Source organism: Thamnophis sirtalis, unplaced genomic scaffold (genome assembly GCF_051295495.1).
Source record: "Thamnophis sirtalis isolate CommonGarterSnake01/CBP01778 unplaced genomic scaffold, rThaSir2_p1.2 scaffold_8, whole genome shotgun sequence".
Classification (NCBI taxonomy): Eukaryota; Metazoa; Chordata; class Lepidosauria; order Squamata; family Natricidae; genus Thamnophis; species Thamnophis sirtalis.
Window position 1 is genome coordinate 12,136,883 of NW_028261388.1, and position 14,204 is coordinate 12,151,086.

At 44.0% G+C, this 14,204-nt stretch overlaps 1 protein-coding gene across 1 annotated transcript in view; it reads left to right on the forward strand.

The window, feature by feature from the left end:
• PANX1 (pannexin 1) overlaps positions 1 to 14,204 on the forward strand; it is a 35,400-nt gene that overhangs the window by 609 nt on the left and 20,587 nt on the right. The gene's annotated exons all lie outside the window — the stretch shown is intronic.

Below are 14,204 nucleotides of genomic sequence, written 5' to 3' on the forward strand. Positions count from 1 at the left end.
CAGTACTTCAGCTGACTGTTAGCTGCAGTTCAGCGGTTCAAATCTCACCGGCTCAGGGTTGACTCAGCCTTCCATCCTTCCGAGGTGGATAAAATGAGGACCCAGATTGTTGTTGGGGGCCATAGGCTGACTCTGTAAACCCCTTAGAGAGGGCTGAAAGCCCTATGAAGCGGTATATAAGTCTAACATTGCTATAAAGAGAAGAGCCCCATTTCTCTAAGGAAAAGGACCAGCATTGGGCTCCCCGTTTTGGTGTCTTGGAGGACGGGGTGCCGGGGAGGCTTGTTTTCAGCCGAGTAGGGTGAGGAGCGGGGGGGGGGGCTTCCCAAGGATGAGACGCTCAGGGGGTCTCCCCAAGCTTTCCAAGGCTCCCTGAATAGCAATAGCAGTTAGCAGTTAGACTTATATACCGCTTCATAGGGCTTTCAGCCCTCTCTAAGCGGTTTACAGAGTCAGCATATCGCCCCCACAGTCTGGGGCCTCATTTCACCCACCTCGGAAGGATGGAAGGCTGAGTCAACCTTGAGCCGGTGAGATTTGAACCGCTGACCTGTCAGATAGCAGTCAGCTGAAGTGGCCTGCAGTACTGCAATAGCAATAGCAATAGCAGTAGACTTATATACCGCTTCAGAGGGCTTCCAGCCCTCTCTAAGCGGTTTACAGAGTCAGCATATCGCCCCCACAGTCTGGGTCCTCATTTCACCCACCTCGGAAGGATGGAAGGCTGAGTCAACCTTGAGCCGGTGAGATTTGAACCGCTGACCTGTCAGATAGCAGTCAGCTGAAGTGGCCTGCAGTACTGCACTCTAACCACTGCGCCACCTTGGCTCTTTTAAGGCAAAGAAGGCAAAGCAATCAAGGCTTTAAAAGAAGGACTAGGGGTGAGGTGATAGTAGTCTTCCAATATTAGAGGGGGTTGCTCATCCCTAGCTTCTTCTCCGTTAATATCGAACTGCAAACTAGGGCGAACAAAACCTTTGCTAGACCAATTTTCGAATACAGCTGGTCTGTCTGGAAGCCGCACTGCATCTCGCACATTGATACAATTGAGCGAATCCAGAGATACTTCATGAGAAGAGTCCTTCGCTCCTCTGCTGGCAACAGTATCCCTTATGCCACCAGGCTTGAAATTTTGGGCTTGGACCAGGGGTGGGTTTCTCGCCCCGTTCCAACTGGTTTGGTTGGAACGGGGCCGGCGGCGTCCTCGCGCACGCGTGCATGCGCGTGCGTAGTGCACGCATGCATACTAGCGTCTGTGCGATGCTCCAGATGCTCCTGGAGGATCGTGCAGGCGCTGTATGCGTCCTGTGCATGCGTGGAAGCACAGAACTCGTCAAAACTGGGTAAGGAGTGCGGGCGCGCGGGTGGGCCCTTCGCCGTTCCCGGAAGTTACTTACTTCCGGGTTCGCCGACCAACCGGTTTGCAGGGACCGCCGCGAACCAGTTGAAACCCACCCCTGGCTTGGACACTTAGAATTTAGATCCGACCTAAGCGTAGTACATAAAATTATCTGCTACAATGTCCTACCTGTCAATGAGTACTTCAACCCCAACAACACAGAGCTCACAATAGGTGCAAACTTAAGGTAAACTTGATTGCAGAAAATACGACTTCAGCAACAGAGTGGTCAATGCCTGGAATGCACTACCTGACTCTGTTGTTACATCCTCAAACCCTCACAGCTTCAACCTTAAACTGTCTACCGTGGACCTCACCCCATTCCTAAGAGGTCTGTGCGGGGCGTGCATAAGCGCACCAATGTGCCTACCATCTCTGTCCTAATATCCCCTTGGATTCGTATTCATAATCATGTTTATATGTATATCTGTTATCTAATTCATGCTTGACTAAATAAATAAATAAAAATAAGTACACTGGAAAAGGCCTGGCTCGCTCCCTGTTTTGGGGCCTTTGAGGAGAAAGTAAATGGGGAGCTGGCGAGGCCTGTTTTCAGCCGAGTAGGTTGAAGACCGAGCAGGGTCTTTTCAAGGATGAGATGCTCAGGGGGTCTCCCCAAGTTTTCAAAGGCTCCCTGAAGGCAAACCAATCAAGGCTTTAAAAAGGAGGGCTAGGGGTGACTTGATAGTAGTCTTCCAATATTATAGAGGCTGCCGCAGAGAAGTGGGGGTCAAATGTGGTGTAGAGTTTTCTGCCTAAGCAGGGGGTTGGACTAGAAGACCTCCAAGGTCCCTTCCAACTCTGTTATTCTATAGTCTAAATTATTCTCCAAAGCACCAGAGGGCAGGACAAGAAGCAATGGATGGAAACTAATCAAGGAGAGAAGCAACTTAGAACTAAGGAGAAATCCCCTGACAGTGAGAACATACAATCAGTGGAATAACAGAAGTTGTAAAGACTCCAATACTGGAGCTTCCTAAGAAGAGATTGCTTGAAATGGCATAGGGTTTCCTGCCTGAGCAAGGGGTTGGACTAGACGACCTCCAAGGTCCCTTCCAACTCAAGTTATTCTGTTAAAGACGGGCGAGCCAGAGTTGTCTGTCTCCCTGTGGGGAAAGATGTCACCCATTCAAAGTGGCGACATTCCAGTCCTACGTTTGGAAAGGAGGCTGGTTTGGTTCCACTGGGCTGCCTCACAGCCTGGGGGTGAATTTGGGGTGAGGACCCCCAAAGTCTACCCATTGTGAGGCACTGCTAACACCCTTCTGAGCCTTGGGACACCCTTGTCCCCGCTTCTGGGAGCTGCGGCACCCATCCTGATCAGCAGGATTCATTTTTTGTCCCTTGGGTGGAAACCTGTTTTCCATAGTTTCTTTCTGATACCCCGCTGCTGTGTTTATTTGCTTTTTGTACTGTATTATTTTTACGTTCTTCTGTTTCAGGTAGTCCTCGGTTTACAACACTCCATGTAGTGGCCGTGCAAAGTTACAACAGCACGGAAAAAAGTGACTTATGACCCTTTTTCACACTTAGGACCTTTTCAGCATCCCCATGGCCACGTGATCAAAATTCGGACACTTGGCAACTGACTCGTACTTACAACGGTTGCATTGTCCCGGGGTCATGTGATCAGCTTTTGCAGCCTTCTGACAAGGAAAGTCAATGGGGAAACCAGATTCACTTAACAACTGTGTCGCTATAGCAATAGCAGTTAGACTTATATACCGCTTCATAGGGCTTTCAGCCCTCTCTAAGCGGTTTACATAGTCAGCATATTGCCCCCAACAACAATCCGGGTCCTCATTTTACCCACCTCGGAAAGATGGAAGGCTGAGTCAACCCTGAGCCGGTGAGATTTGAACCGCTGAACTGCTGAACTAGCAGTCAGCTGAAGTAGCCTGCAGTGCTGCATTTAACCACTGCGCCACCTTGGCTCTTAACAATTGTAATGATTGACTTAATAACTGGGGCAAGAAAGGTGGTAAAATGGGGCAAAATCCGCTTAACAAATGTTTCACTTACCATCATAAATTGTGGCCTCAATTGTGGTCATAAGTCAAGGACTATCTGTATTATCCTCATCTTCTTTGCTACCCCCTCTTATAGGCATTATTATATTATATTAATATATATTAATACTAAATAATTATTTATTATTCTGTTGTTTTGCCTGTACACTGAGAGCTTCTGCACCAGAGATAAATTCCTAATGTGTCTAATCACACTTGGCTAAATAAATTATAGGTAGCCCATGACTTATAACAGTTCATTTAATGTCCATTCGAAGTTACAACAAAGTTACATCTGAAAAAAGTGACTTAAGGTCACTTTTCACATTTATGACCATTGCCACCATCTCCATGGTAAAGCTATCAAAATTCAGACAGTTTGGAGCTGACTCTTATGGCGGTCTCAATGTCCTGGGGTCATGTGATCAACTTTTGTGCCCTTATGACACAAAATGGGTGAGCAATGTCAATGGGTATATCAGATTCCCTTAACAATCATGTTACTAACTTCACTTCAATGATTTATTTAACGAAAGGTTGCAACATGGGGCAGAACTCACTTAAATGTCTTACTTAACAACATACATTTTGGGTTCAATTATGGTCGTAACTTGAGGACTACCTGTACTCTATTCTATTGTATTATTTTACTCCTTTTTTTATGGTAAAGTGCCTGGATGTGATGGGTGTGAGAGGGGCAGCTATATAAATTAAGTAAACATTAATCACTTAATTGCATTTTGGTCATAGAACAACATAGAATAACACAATTATTCCTTTAAGAAGTAGAAATATAAACATATATAACAATCATGCTGATGAAGATTCTAAGTCATCCAGGTAGAGTTACCTGGAAATTGAGTCACAGCAACTCGACTTATTTTCTTGTTGGTTTGAAACATTTTACTGCTTATTTTCCTAGTAGTCTTTTCAATCTCTGCAAGTTGGTGCACCCTCCAGAGTGGTTTTATAATAAATCACGTTGATAGAATTAAAGAAGGTAGAGTTAAAATTATAAACATAAAATTACAGCATTCAGGAATTAAAATGTGGGAAGATCCTATAAAATTACAATTAGTATATAATCTAAGGGATGCAGTGGCTCAGGGGCTAAGATGCTGAGGTTGTTGATCAGAAGGTCAGCAGTTCAGTGGTTTGAATCCTCGCGTAACGGAGTGAACTCCTGTTAATTGTCCCTTCTGCCAACTTAGTAGTTCGAAAGCATATAAAAAATGCAAGTAGAAAAATAGGAGCCACCTTTGGTGGGAAGGTAACAGCGTTCTGTGCGCCTTTGTCGGCCACATGACCACGGAGACGTCTTCAGACAGCGCTGGCTCTTGGGCTTAGAAATGGAACGAGCACCGCCCTCTAGAGTTGGGAATGACTAGCACGCATGTGCGGGGGAACCTTTACCTATATAATCTAAATCAGGGGTAGTCAACCTTTTTATAACTACCATCCACTTTTGTATCTCTGTTAGTAGTAAAAATTTCTAACCGCCCACCGGTTCCACAGTAATGGTGATTTATAAAGTAGGGAAGTAACTTTACTTTATAAAATTTATAAAGCAGAGTTACAGCAAACCCCTACCATCCCACCATGAAAGCTGGAACGCCCACTAGTGGGCAGTAGGGACCAGGTTGACTACCACTGATCTAAATGCTATAAAACTTTGGACAGATGAGTATAAAAGGATAAGTATAAAAATTATACAATACTATTTAACTTAAGTTAGTACTTGCTGAAACTCTGCTAGGATTTGTTGGAATTAAGTAAATAGATAAATCTCTAGAGCAGGAGATGGTAGCCAAACCTTGCACTCTTAAACCGGTTTATTAAGGCAGAAGTCCCATTATAAAAGCTAGACTTGCTTGCAGATGATGAGGTCAACCTGATTAAATTGGGTTAATCAATGTAAGTCAATCAAAGAGAGAATCTTAACACTCACACTCTCTCTGTCCCTCAAATATAATTCTACCGGGTTTTGAGAATAAACACTCCTTTTGGTAAACGGGGGAAAAAAAGAACTAATACTTGGGGGAAAAATATAAGATTATATTGTATTTACTATGCTATTTAGACTCTGCAAGCCACCTATAGTCTTTTCATTTGGCAGCCGGTATATCTAAATAAATGCAAGCTATTTCATTTGCATTCAATGGCTTAAATACATATATTCATAATATCACCATTATCTATGCCAGTATCTCGCCACCTCAGCAACTTGAAGATGTGTGGACTTCAACTCCCAGAATTCCCCACCCGCTCATGGAGAATTTTGATAGTTGAAGTCCACCCATCTTCAAGCCCTGAGAAATACTGATTTATACAATGTTGGTTCAACAACTCTTAAGGTGCTCAATGGGGAGCTACCTTCCCATGCCTTGCTTGCAGTCGGATAGGTTGGAGAGGCCTTTTTGGTGGTGACTTCACTTCTGTATTGATACAGAAGTACTCCAGATCAGGGGTGAAATGCTATTTGGTTTGGACCGGTTTGCTCGAACCGGTATTAAAATTGCTACCGGTTGCCTGAACTGGTAGTAAAAAATGCTACTGTTTCAGGCAAACTGATATTTTCGACGATCGGCTGTGACACGCAGTTTATGTTAGCTAGAATCATTGGATTTCCTGCTTTCTAGCTAATCTAAATCATGTGACACAACGGATTTCTCCCACCCTCGCTGTTCCACTTACCTTTGCACTTACCCTCATCCCGGCTCAGTAGCGGGCTCCGGTCACCCACCCAGAAATGTGAAGAGTTGCCAGAGGAAGGGAACAGCTAAAGAAGAGGGGTCGACTTGGGAGTAAGGTCACAGGTGGATGGTAAATGGCTCCTTCCATAGGAAATAAAAGAGGAGTGAATGGAGAGGGGTGTTTGCAGGAGACAATTAGATCATTCCTGCATTCTTGTCAAATATTGGGGCATCTGAAAGATATCAGTGTAGCCAACTGCAAACGTCGAAAAGGTCGGTAATTGTGAGCTATCGTGAAAGACTGTGGGAGAGGAAAGACTTTGCGTCCCATTTTTTTATGCTCTGCGCATGCGCAGAAGGTCCTGCACAGGCGCGGAGGTAGCGTATCCATTCACATTTACGAACCAGTAGCGAAGGTAAGTTGATTTCACCCCTGCTCCAGATGTCACATTGACAAGTTTACAGAGACTCTGTAGCAGAGGTGGGTTTCTGCCGGTTCGTCCCGGGTCAGGCAATCTGGTAGTGGTGGCAGTGGGAGGCTTCCCTCACCCGCCCGGATGCTTCTGCGCATGCACGCACAAGCAACCCAGTAGTAAAATAAATTGAAACCCATCACTGCTCCGGAGGGGTGTCAGACTGGCAGCCAAATGTGTCACACGCAGGCCACTCCCACCACAGCCCTCCGAAGGGGAAAGAAGTCAAGGTGTCAAGACGCGGCAAGTTTGACACCCATGTTTTAAGATATCCTTTGAAATTGCAGTTTTCCCGTAATAAGAGACATTTTATTGACTGCTGATAAGTTGTACTTTGACAAGCAGAATGTCCTTGCTTTTACTATTACTGCTAATTCCAACTCATGAAGAGCCGAGGTGGCGCAGTGGTTAGGGTGCAGTACTGCAGGCCACTTCAGCTGACTGTTATCTGCAGTTCAGCGGTTCTAATCTCACCGGCTCAAGGTTGACTCAGCCTTCCATCCTTCCGAGGTGGGTAAAATGAGGACCCAGATTGTTGGGGGCGATATGCTGACTCTCTAAACCGCTTAGAGAGGGCTGAAAGCCCTGTGAAGCGGTATATAAGTCTAACTGCTATTGCTATTGCTATGTTGTAGTTCATTATTTGTTAGGAGGTTCTTTTCCCAAAAACTCTTCCCATCTTAAGGAAATAATCCGTCAAGGGCCTGTTACCTGCCTTTCAGTAGCTCTGTCTTCAGCAAGCGAACATCAGCCATGGCACAACGTATGATTATATCCAGGTTTAGCCTACATCGGGCTGGATTAACTTGATCATACTTTAAATCAGGTGAATATTAGGATGCCTGGAGCTGCTCTTTTTGGAAACACCAAGGAACAGAATGAACAAAAAAAAGGGGGGGGCAGTTTACATGTTCCAGACTTTGTGGTTGTAGTGCTGATGGATTTCTTTGTCGATGTGGTTTATGTGCTGCAAATGTGATTTTTTTAGCCCTGACCCTGTTCTCTCTCGCAAGGCTTTCATAAGAGCTTAGGTACATTTCGAATTCTGTTTAAACCAACACAGGAGTGGGAAATATTTTGGTAAGTAAGAGTTGCATTTAACACTTGTGAGTATTAAGAGCCACAAAGTAGTTGGGATCATGTGGTAAAACAATGCTGGGCTGGCTGTTTTTACTATTAGATCATTCTACATTGAGACACAAAGTTTACATGCGTTTTGTACTTCAAAATGAAGGAAACCAGCTTTCGGTTTCACAAGTTTCTGTTTGTAGAAGACATTTTTTCAGAAAAAAACTGCAAGTGACTCCAAAGGTTGCAGGTTCTTGACCCTTGTGCTAACTCATAAACCATGTTTTGTTTTGTTTTATAAACCATAGTGCATTAAAAACTAAGCAGCAGACTCCACTGTGGCACAATACAAGTACATGAACCTATTCTAAATCTTAAGAATTTGGTAGAATCAGAATTGAGCTGGAAGGGATCTTGGAGGTCTTCTAGTCCAGTCCCCTGTTCAAGCAGAGACACTATACTATTTAGACAAGTGACTGTCCACTCTCTTCTTAAAAACCTCCAGTGATGAAGCACTTAACAGCTTCTGAAGGCAAGCAGGTCGACTGATTGACTCACTGTTAGGAAGTTTCTCCTTAATTCCAGGTTGCTCCTCTCCTTGATTAGTTTCCTGTCATGCCTTCTGGTGCTTTGGAAAATAAGTTGACTTCCAAGTTTTCTTGGAAAGAAAAGAAAAAAAGTTTTGCAATTGCCCTCTTCAGGGCTGATTCATATCTACGGCCCTGGTAAATCTACATGCTGCTTCCTTGCCGTCTTGAGAAATGGACTAAAATTCCTCCAAGGTAATGTGCAGAACTGATCAACAGGTATCAGAAATATTTAGTTACCATATTTTCCAGAGTATAAGACGCACCTTTTTCCCTCAAAAATGAGGGTGAATATCTGGGTGCGTCTTATACACTGAATTTTTTTTTTTTGCCTCCCGAAACTTTATCCCCTTCACCAAAATGGCCGGGCATAGCCTTTAGGAGGCTTTCAGAGTGCTTCTGGGGGCTGGGGGGGGGGGGCAAAAATGAGCAAAAAATTGGCTGTTTTTTTGCTCATTTTTGACCCCCCCCCCAGCCCCCAGAAGCACTCTATAATCCTCCTAAAGGCTATGCATGCCCCTCTTTTTTTGACAAAAAACAGGGTCGTTTTGGGGGGGGTCTGCAGAGTGCAAAAACTTTTTTAAAAATATGCCTCTTCAAAATCTTGTTGCGTCTTATACTCCGGTGCGCCTTATACTCAGAAAAATACAGTATTGATGCCCAAGAAGTTGTGTTATGCTTTTTTGTAATTGTTTGGAAACTACATCACTAAAGTTGGTCCTTGACTTACAATCACAATTGGACACCTTTAAGAAAAACATATTTATTTCTATTTACTTGTTCTTAATGGCTGCCTAAGTACCACTTTATGCTCAATTTTAAGGGTGTGCAGTGTGTTTTAATTGGGTATTTAGGCTAATTAAGGTTGAAAGTATGCCTAAGTCATGTATGTTGAGCTCATCTGACTCAAAATTATTAGAATTGACTGAGAGGTGAAATGATCCAGAATTTCAAGCAAGTATTTTTCCAGATTTACTTAAGAGAAGTGGGGAAATTCAGTTTGGGACATTTTGTAAACTAAAATTGCCCCCGGATGGAAATGTATTCATATCTCATTTTTATTCCAAGAGTTTTTTAGAATGGATATGGTACAGGTAGTCCTTGACTTACAACAGTTCATTTAGTGACCGTTCAAAGTTACCACAGCATTGAAAAAAGGGACTTATGACCGTTTTTCACACTTATGACCTTGGCAGCATCCCCATGGAGCAAAATTCAGATGCTTGGCAAGTGGTTCAAACTTATGACGGTTGCAATGTCTCGCGATCAACTTTTTCGACCTTCTGACGAGCAAAGTCAATGGAGGGAGCCAGATTCACTTAACAACCATGTTATTAACTTAACAACTGTTAAGATTCACTTAACAGCGGCGGCAAGAAAAATTGCAAAATGGGGCAAATTCACTTAAAAAATGTTTTACTTAGGAACATAAATGTTGGGCTCAATTGTGGTCGTAACTCGAGGACTCCCTGTGTTGAACTCTTCTTATGTTAGTAACCCAGCAAGAAAGATTAAGACAAATGCTGGTGTCTGGATTAAAATGTTTAAACAGGTTGCTTCCCCCAAAAATAGCTTGAATAGAAAAGAGCTGGACGGGACCTTGGAGGTCTTCTAGTCCATCCCCCTGTTCATATAGTGAGCTCTGTGTGTCAATTAGGGATTTAATTTAACTCCCACTGATGCTGCTTCAATCCTTGGTGGAAGTGATTTTAGGGCATTCATCATACAGTCCATGGTGGGTTGCTTCCGGTTCATCCCAGTTCGGCCGAACCAGCAGTAGCAGCGGCGGGAAGCTCAGCCCACCCACCCGGACATTTCTATACATGCGCAGAAGCATTGGGTGCGCCCGAACCAGTAGTAAAAATATTTACAACCCACCACTGCCAACAGTATGATTACTTCTCAAACAAATGACACTACATAGATAGAATATAGAATCATAGCACTGGAAGGGACCTCAAAAGTCTTCCAGTCCTACGTATATATATTTTCATCTTTTCTCCAATTAAGAAGGTCAATTTAAATTTCAGCAAGCTCTGATAATCTTAACCAAACATTCTCCATTGCAGGCGCTGCCATATCTTTCCATCTTTGGGTATACAATAATTTCACTGCCGTTATCCTATATCCATGATGGTGAACCTATGCCACGCATGCCCAAACTGGCACATGAACCATGGCACCTGGCATGCGCAGCCTTGCCTGTTTGTCTTCCGTTTCTGGCATGCATGTGTGCGCAATGATCAGCTGCCCTTCGTGTGCGTGGCAATGCTGAAAACCGGTGTGCGCATACACCACAGCTAGCTGATTGTTGGGTGTGCATGCATGCAAGAACTCAGAAGTTCGGCTTTTCCGGAGCGTGATACCTTCGTGTGCACAGCAGTTGCCAAAAACCAGCTTGCTCATGCGTGCCAGCCAGCTGATCAGCAGGCGCGCATATGTGCTAGAATCCAGATGACTTTTCCGGAGCACAGTCCTGATGAGCATGTGTGTGTGATGTTTCCGTGGGACTTTTTCACTGTCGTGTGTGTGTGTGTGTGTGTGTGTGTGTGTGTGTGTGTGTGTGTGTGTGTTATCTAAAGACAAACTTCAGGGTTTAGAATTGTTTCATTCCAAATGCTTCACTTTTGCCCAGATTCTAGTCAGTTGTTCTGGGAAGCCAGGAAAAAAAAAAATAACTTGGCAGATTCAAATATATTTGGCTGAGACGCGGAGCGCTATCCTCCCTCCTGCCCTAAAAGTCATGGATATCTCAGCACTCAGGAATTCCAGCAGCTTGCTTATGATTAAGCAAGCATAAATGCACTCCAGGGGAAATTCACTGTAGTTGAGCATTTCTTTCCGTGCCCTCAGCACTGTCAGTTTTAGCCAGGACATGAAAGCTGCAGGTGCTTCAAAAGGAGCAAGCTTGTGTCTCGTTTTGGAGACCATCTGTTATTTTAAGAGCTTTAAAGAAAATAGAGGGATGTGGTGGCTCAGTGGCTAAGACGCTGAGCTTGTCGATCAGAAAGGTCGGCAGTTCGAATCCCTAGCACCGTGTAATGGAGTGAGCTCCCGTTACTTGTCCCAGATTTTGCCAACCTAGCAGTTCGAAAGCACGTAAAAATGCAAGTAGAAAAATAGGGACCACCTTTGGTGGGAAGATAACAGTGTTCCTTGTGCCTGTGGCATTTAGTCATGCCGGCCACATGACCACGGAGACGTCTTTGGACAGTGCTGGCTTCCAGGTTTCTGGCGCACAGGTGCAAGTGATGATCATCTGTCCTTCACGTGCACAGCAGTGTCGAAAACCAGTGTGCGCATGCATGCCGGCCAGCTGATTGTCGGTTGCAAAGGCACGCCAGAACCCAGAAGTTTGGTTTTTCCGGAGCTCAATCTCTTCGTGCACACGGCAGTGCCAAAAAACAGCCTGTGCATGCGTGCAGGCCAGCTGATCGTTCGGCACTCATCTGCGATAGAACCCAGAAGTTCGGCTTTTCTGGAGTGCGACCCCAATGAACGAGCGCATGTACACATGATGTTTCCTTTCGCCATCACCTTTGCCTGTAATTTCCATGAATAATGCATTTGACTACACTTCTTATCTACTCTTTGGGTTTCAAGCTGAAAACATACCATTTTACAGATTAGGCGATGAGGGAGGGAGGTGGGGTCTTAGGGGGGAGGGGGGATATATAGTATGTGTTAGATTTTAAAGTAACGTGATTGCACTTGTATACTGTTGCTCTTTAATTCCAGTGTTAAAATAGGACAAGCTGAATATATTAATAGATAGTAGAAATACACCGAAGGGAGGAGTAGAGGGATAGAAGAAAGAGGGGTAGAGAGGGTGGGAGAGAGGATTGGAGGGAGGGTGAGAAGGAAGGGAGGGAGTGTATTGGGAGAGAGGTGTGGTAGAGGTGGAGGGGAAGTAGGGTAGAGGGGAATGATGGAGGGAAGAGGGAAAGTTGGAGGGGGGCGAAAGAAAAGGTGTATGGAGGGTCGAAGAGGTACATTGGGTTTCTATTTTGGGGGGTATTATTGACAAGAGGAATGGCTGTGTTTATTGTTTAATGTTATATGGCCCCGGTTCTGCACAGTATACAGGGCGGGGCATAACCTTTTCCTAGGGGGTCACAGCAACACTTGTAATAACAACACAAATAATTCATACACCATTCGAAAGCCCATCAAAAACTGAGTTTATTGACACGATTTAATAGTCAGTATGACCACCATTAGCCCTTCGAACAGCATTCAAACGAGGTGGATAAGAACACAACAAATCTTCAAACAGTTCCGTTCGATTTTCCAGATTTTTCAACACAGTTTCCAAATTCATTCTCAAAGTTTCAACCGAATATCGATTTTGACCCTGCTTCTGAATCATCAGAGCTTCCACTTCATCCTTAATTATGGCCCCAATGTTCTCTGCCGGATTGAGATCTGGCGAATTTCCCGGCCAGACGTCATTGCCCCAAAATTCGACATTGTTTTCCTTTAACAATTGCTGAGTCGCATTTGCACGCATGCAAGGAGCTTTGTCATGAAGAAAGACAGCCTCACCAACCACCAAGACATTGTCTGGATCACTGAGAAATGGAATGACATTCTCCAATAAAATTTTCTCACGGAAATAACTGCCATCCCAGGATTCCCCTTTATCCTTCAAAACCCAATGCAGTTTCTTGGCTGTGAAAATGACGAAAATCCCGATGCAAGTCGGATTGCGAACGATTTGTCGATATCGTTCATGTTTGGCGATGTCGTCGACGTCTTTAGCCCAAATTCGATCGTTCTGGAAATTCGGTTTTCGAATGGCATAAACGAAGAATTCGTCAGATGGCGACAAATGAAGAAAATCTTCCTCGGTCCATTCAGACAACCAATCGCACAACCAAAGCCGATCTTGAACGTGTGTTTGAGTTTTCAATGGTTTGCAAATGACGTGGAATGGCTTCAAACCTTCTCGTTCTCGATATCGGCCGATTGTCCTTTGATCAACTCGTTTTCCACGAATTTGAAGGATTTCTTGGGCCACTTTTCGGTTTCCTTTTCGTTGTTTGCGACTGCCAGTTGCAATGATGGCTTTGCTTTCTTGGGACAGTTGCAGAGGACGCCCTTCTCCAAATTTTGTGAAACATTCTTGGGCTGTTTTGTTCCAATTATCAGTAACCCAATCCGGATGACGTTTCAATTTGTTTGCAATCCATTTTCGATTGATAAACGTCGCTCCAGCATCGCGAGCCTCTCGAAAGGCAATGCATTTTATTCTGTCAATGATCCTTTGTTCTTCCGAATCGAATTTTCCAGCCATTCTTAAAGCAAATTTAACATTTAATAGCTCATTCAATTCAGTTTTTTATGGGCTTTAAAATGAGGTGTCGCGGAAGTTGTAAACTGCTGTCGATCTTGCTGTGACCCCCTAGGAAAAGGTTATGCCCCGCCCTGTATATGTGACGAAAATGAAAATGGAAAATAAAAAACACATTTACAGAGAATGTCCCAGTGGCTGTCTCCACAGCTGAAAAGTCTCAGAAAACATTTTGACACAAGGATACACACACACACACACACAGAAATGTGGAAAGTCCCTACAGTGTTCCAGCATTTCTGCTGGAGCAGCAACTGATCTCCTTTTAACTCCACTAAGAATAGGCATTGGCACTTCCCATGTATCGAGAATGATGAATATTCACAGCTGACAAAGTTCATATGTCACTGGGAGGATTGAAATTCCAGATGTTGGGAAACCAAAAGTTACTTCAAGTTGCTCTCCAGCAATGCAATATCCAATAGCTGCCATCTTTATATTTATTTATTTTGCAATAGTCGACCTCCCTAAAGCTGCCTTGAACCTTCTAATGAGCTCCAATTAGATGACCCTATTTTTTTCCTTACCTTACTGTCTCATGTTTTTGGAGTTGTTTTTGTTTGTTTGTTTGTTTGTTTGTTTGTTTGTTTGTGACTAAAGACATTCTGATTTTTATTTAGCC